At 36.1% G+C, this 5,631-nt stretch overlaps 1 long non-coding RNA gene across 1 annotated transcript; it reads left to right on the top strand.

The window, feature by feature from the left end:
* The first annotated feature begins 323 nt into the window (after positions 1–323).
* Positions 324–4,019, top strand: LOC127148790 (uncharacterized). The gene is made up of 2 exons (XR_007819893.1): positions 324–535; positions 3,636–4,019. It is a non-coding gene; the product is annotated as an uncharacterized LOC127148790 (long non-coding RNA).
* Positions 4,020–5,631: the final 1,612 nt, after the last annotated feature.

Here is a 5,631-nt window from a genome sequence, read left to right as displayed (position 1 = left end):
TCGGCATGGAAGAGAGCAAAATGGACCGGCCGAATCTGATCTTTTTTCTTGGGCTGGTCCTATTTCCCAGTCATTCAATTCATGATTGGCTTAGTCAATCCCTGAGATCTGATTCCTGGATTCGTCCAGTTCAACTGGGCCATAAAAAACATTTAGTGGATTTAACGACCTCTCCGAGAAAAGAACTCCCTGCGTAGTGGGCTCAATTTCATCCTGACTCAAGAATGAAGAAAGCGAAAGACGAAAGAAATCCATATAAAGAATTGAATAATAATCGTCGGGCAGAGATCTTTCTCATTCCCGAAACCAAGCAAGATTCCTCGGGTTTCAGTTATCGGCTTCGGCTACGATCTCTGTAACGATTTGCGATTGTCTTCTTGCAAGCCGGGTCCATCGGGGTCTAAGCTGATACTTCATTCGAAGTAGAGACCTTGTACTTCCGGCTGGCGTTGTCGTCCCTAATGTTCCTACTTCCATCAACTGTGATAAAGGCGAGCGTACCCGATTCCGGTCGGATGTCATCTCCTTCAATCAGGTAAATTTCTTTGAAATGGGTTTTTGCTGTCTTTAGCTTAGAATTCTCTTCGTTTTCTTGTTTTTTTTTTCTTTTGTTGGCTTCATAGAACGAACTGGGTTTGTTTTTTTTTTTTTGGATTTTTTCAAACAAGTGCAATCTTGGGATATCTTCATCATCCTTTCATATTTTGTTTTAGTCAAGCAGTGTAGGGAAAGAAAAAGTCATCTTATTAGGGAAAGTTGCTGACCTTAAGGAGATTGTTCATTATTATTGCTCCATCCCCAACGCTAGCTTGTACCAAGTTAAAAAACGAGGGTCAAATGCTAACTTTAGTTAAATATTTGCTGCTACTGTACCGTGCCTTATTGCCTACTCCTGTTTGGTATCGTTTAATTAATTTGGTTTCTAGATATATTGGTAGAAAGTGGATGATATTATGAGAATCTTTACTTGTCTTGAGACAACTTGAACTTGTTTCCTAGTCGTGCATCGAGGATTGATATTTCTCATTTGAGCTTCGTCCTATAGGATTCTTTACTTGCCATGAGCAAACTCAGAGAAAAGGTTGATCTGGAGAAGAGTCGAGCAAAACAGGATAGTGATGGTGAGGAAAAGGAACTGGAAGTAACCATCAGAGCAAAAAATAATGCTTGGGTCATTTCTCGTATAACAAGAGGGAAAGAGCTTTATATGGCTCTGGAGAAAGCCAACGAAAACTTACTTTATGCCTCTGATTCGGTTTTTTTTTATTTTATTTTACTTTTCAGCATGAATAGCTCTAAACACTCGATAGCAATAGTCATGTGCAGACCTGAAAACTCACACATCACTAATCTAATAGGCCATTTTTCAGCCAAAGTATTGCCAAGAAAGTAATTACAGAAGATTGGACATAGCCTACATTGAGAAATGTTTTCTTTTCTTGGTTGAAAGCAGGATATCTTAACCCAATTATAAGCATTAAGTAGGTCTCAAAGAGTCTCTTTATAACAGCTCGTCCTTGCATGATGTGAAATTAATTGCACATTAATCCGGCAGATTTTTAATTGGCTCAATTAGTCTTACAACCGCTACTTCAGCATCGCTGTTTTTCTGGTTTTGTAATTATTTGTTAGTTGTATGGAAACGGTTCAAGTATTATCAAATATTTGGATTCGCAGCATTTTAATCATTGTCTCTGATCTGGTTTTTTCTTGATTGTTTTGTAGGAGGCTGCTATGCTATTAATTGTCTTTCTTTCAAGTATTCATGCGTGTTTTTTAAATTGTATTATTCCTTCCTAATGATGATATTTTCCTTGATTTTTGGCAGATGGCTTCAGCAATTGCTGCAAATCTTTTAACAAGCATAAAACTCATAGATTTGTTATGCGTTGTAGTGACGTGGGTGTTTTCTATTATAAAACTTTATGCTAGATTTGCAAGTATGTTATCAGTCATTACATTTGCAATCTCTCTTTGTATCTCGGTTTTCTTACTATATGCAATGTTTTCAGAACATCACAAAAGCAAGAAAGATACCGAAGCGTGCTTTGCCTATTATTTGCTTCAAAGAAGTCAGCCCCCCATTGTCGGATGCTTCAAACACTTCCATTATAGATTCAGGTTATTTGACTTAGCTATAACTTAAAGCAAGCTTCATTTTGTTGTTCTAGTCTGCTGTCTTAGCCTTGTGTTTGACTTTGAGCATTTTATCTCTAAGATATATATTTAGTAACATGTTCTAAGGTTGTTTTTCTTTCCTTGAAATAAAAGAAAGTAACGTAAATAAGCTTAAATCTCATTTTTCTGAAAAACATATTTGGGAATAGAAAGAAAGCTGCTAACCACTTTAAATTACACTAACCATTTGAGGCTATGATTTTTATTTTAAGTGGTTTTTAGAAGTTATCTCCTGCAACAGGGTTAGCTCCTTTGACCAACGTTTCAATTGAGGGTTAGCTATCATTCTCATTCTGGAAGGAAGTATATTACCCATGCATGGACTAGGAATTTGTTTTCTGTCCTTTCACTGATTTGGTAAATTTTTTTTGCTTGAATTGTTAAACTTTGATTTATCATACCTTTGCCTAGCTTTATGAGGTTGTATGGGTTTGTATCTCTAATTTTCTGAAGTTTCCTTCGTCATTTTTGGATGCTAGATCAAATATCTGAAGGAAGATTGCTTTTTTTTTTTTTTTTTTTTTTCATATATGGTTTAGCTTTCCATCCCCTGTACTGTGAAGGGAGACTTAACTATGTCATTTTGAGGTTGATGTTGGAAACCAGACAACATAGGGCACCCACTTCTCCTTTTAACGACTGAAAGAAAACCTCTTCATGTTGTGGATAGTGAAGGCATTATTAGTCAGTTGAATGGGAGCATAAGAGGTGGCACTTTGTCAATATCTAAGTTTAATTTTCTAAGAAAAGTTGGAATTGATGAATTTTCCAACTGTTTAGTGCAATATTGGATATCAGTAGTTGAAAGTTTTTGAGTCCTTATGATTTATAATCTTGATCATGATAATAAGTTGCAAGAACTGTTTAAATTGTGATAGTTAACATTTTTGATATTGAAGCTTAAAAAACTAGAAATCAAAAGTGTTCTAGTTAACATTTTGTTAATTCTTATTACGTGTATAAATCCTTTCATCAGATCTCTCAAGCTTTATAGTTTGTGGGTGAGTAGTGATCTCCCTTCTTGTGCGTGCCTCTTAGATGCTTCTTTTGTTATCTTCGGTTCATGCATCATCTTTTGCCATATTGATAAGTGTTATTGAGATACAACATACATGCTCTCTTTGTTGGGTAGTTTGAATTAAAAAATGTGGTACAAACTGGTATTGAGTCTTGGAATTCTGGAGATTGCTTAAATCTGAAATTTGTTTTTTGGCCAGGTGCATAATTCAAAAACCATGTCTTTAAATTTAGAGGTACCTCCTTCAAAGGGTTGTGAGAAAGTTATATTATCAGAAGAACAGCATATGAAGGTATTTCTGACAGTTACAGCCTCTTTTAGCCTCTTCATACCAGTGCAACTGTTAATTGCTGCTAATCTAGAGACGAAGAAGGTTGAAATGCTGCCATTTTTCTAGTTGCTTGACTCTTACAGTTTTCCTTTATTTCATCCTTTACAGATATGTGAGGTGCGAAGGCTTTTAGGACCCTTGTCGGGCAAATCATCAATTTACTGTTCGGATCCATCCGTTTTGAGATATCTAAGAGCAAGAAACTGGAATGTGAAGAAGGCAACTAAAATGTTGAAAGCAACTTTGAAGTGGAGGTCAGAATACAACTTTGGTTGAAAGCTAAGCGATTGTGTAGAAATGGTCAAGCGACCGTTGAAAATTGAAGACTGAGAAGGCATTTAGGATTTTTAATTATTTAATTCTTGTATTAGAATCTTTTTTCATGTACTATTGTAGAATTGTATATATAAACATAATATTAATATTTTATTTTGTGTATTCAAATGTAAAAGACAAATGTTATAGTTTCTAACATAATATGAATTTCATTGATTTGTTGGCGTGTGAAAAACATATTTATCTACATTGACCCAATGTCGGTCTATAGGACAATAATGTAACAATTAAATAAAAATAAATTTGTAAAAATGAATAAAACCGACATATCAGAGTTCAACCGACATTAAAGGGCTTCAATAACACTATCAAAGATGTCGGTTGAAAACTGACAAACCGACATTAAAGAGGGCTTTAATGTCGTTTTTAAACCGACATTAAAGCCCAACCGACATTAAAGGGCTTCAATAACACCATCAAAGATGTCGGTTGAAAACTAACATTAAAGGCCTTTAATGTCGTTTTTAAACCGACATTAAAGAGGCCTTTAATGTCGTTTTTAAACCGACATTAAAGCCCAACCGACATTAAAGGCCTTTAATAACGCTCACAAAGATGTCGGTTGCCAAGTGACATTAAAGGCCTTTAATGTCGGTTTTAAACCGACATTAAAGGCCAAAATTCTTCTAGTGTGCTCCCACTCGTCGTTTTGCAGGCCTTCGACTTGGGTCACCAACCAAGGCCCTTTGAGTAGTCTGGTTGTCTACTCAACACTACCTTGCATATCTCATCCCTAGAGAGTGACTGACTACCCTCCTCTCTGGGTAGTCTGGGACTAGAGTTCTAGCATTTGATGCTGCAACAAATTTAGAAAGTATCTTAGTAAGTAAAAAATATATTATATATTAAAGAAGATAAATAAAAGTAGAAGTGTTAATTAGATAACTTACATGCACATCTTTCGCAGTCTGGGACACGAACGTCCCATCTCGAATGTGTGTTTATCGGAATAACTCCACACGATTGATTGGCTCCCCTCTTTGCTCAGCAAGCTTGTGCTGTCATTGTAGAAACGACTTTGACCCTTTCCTATGATTATAAGGCTGCTAGACAGAGCAGCCTTGTTCGTCCGTGATTGCTCCTGTATGAAAATAATTATATTGTATAGAATACATATTAAAAGTTGAAATCATAATTAACCAAGAAATGTGGTGGGTTGGCACGAGCTTCATCGAGGTCGTTGTACTTTTTGTAGTGCCTGTAACAATCGTCCTGAAACTCTTTAAAGGTGCTAATCATCTAATACTTAACGAACCTATTCATTGCTTGATCATTGAAATCAAGCACAAAAAACCACTACACATTACAAAAACAACACATTAGCTTGGTCAACTTAAATATGTTTCAAATAAAATCATAAATGTTTAGTGGACTTACCTGAAGTTTGCCCTTGAAGACCTCAATGTATTTTCTGCCTAGGTCCGTCCACTTAAGGTAGCGGACGGGAGATGTCTTTCGTACACATACGCCTATCGCTTAGCTGAAGTGAATGTCGTGTGGGAAAATAGGCTTCTCTCACATTCTAAACTCACATAAATAGGTTTGATTAGAAACATATTCCTCTCCTCTCAGATCCTAAGCTTACTCCTCTGAATATACAATCTCTCAAAAGTTTTGCTAAAACTAACTTCAAACTACAGAGGCTACCATAACTGCAACATACCCAACACAACCTAATTATTAACCACAAATAACTTCAATCTTTGCATTCTTCCCCTCCCTTCCAACAACGCTACCTTACAAGCTATCCTACTACCACTCCTTCAAA

The sequence above is a fragment of the Cucumis melo genome, chromosome 4 (genome assembly GCF_025177605.1).
Source record: "Cucumis melo cultivar AY chromosome 4, USDA_Cmelo_AY_1.0, whole genome shotgun sequence".
In the NCBI taxonomy this organism is placed as follows: Eukaryota; Viridiplantae; Streptophyta; class Magnoliopsida; order Cucurbitales; family Cucurbitaceae; genus Cucumis; species Cucumis melo.
Note: the sequence above shows the minus strand (reverse complement) of the source record. Positions and strands in the feature narration are given on the sequence as shown.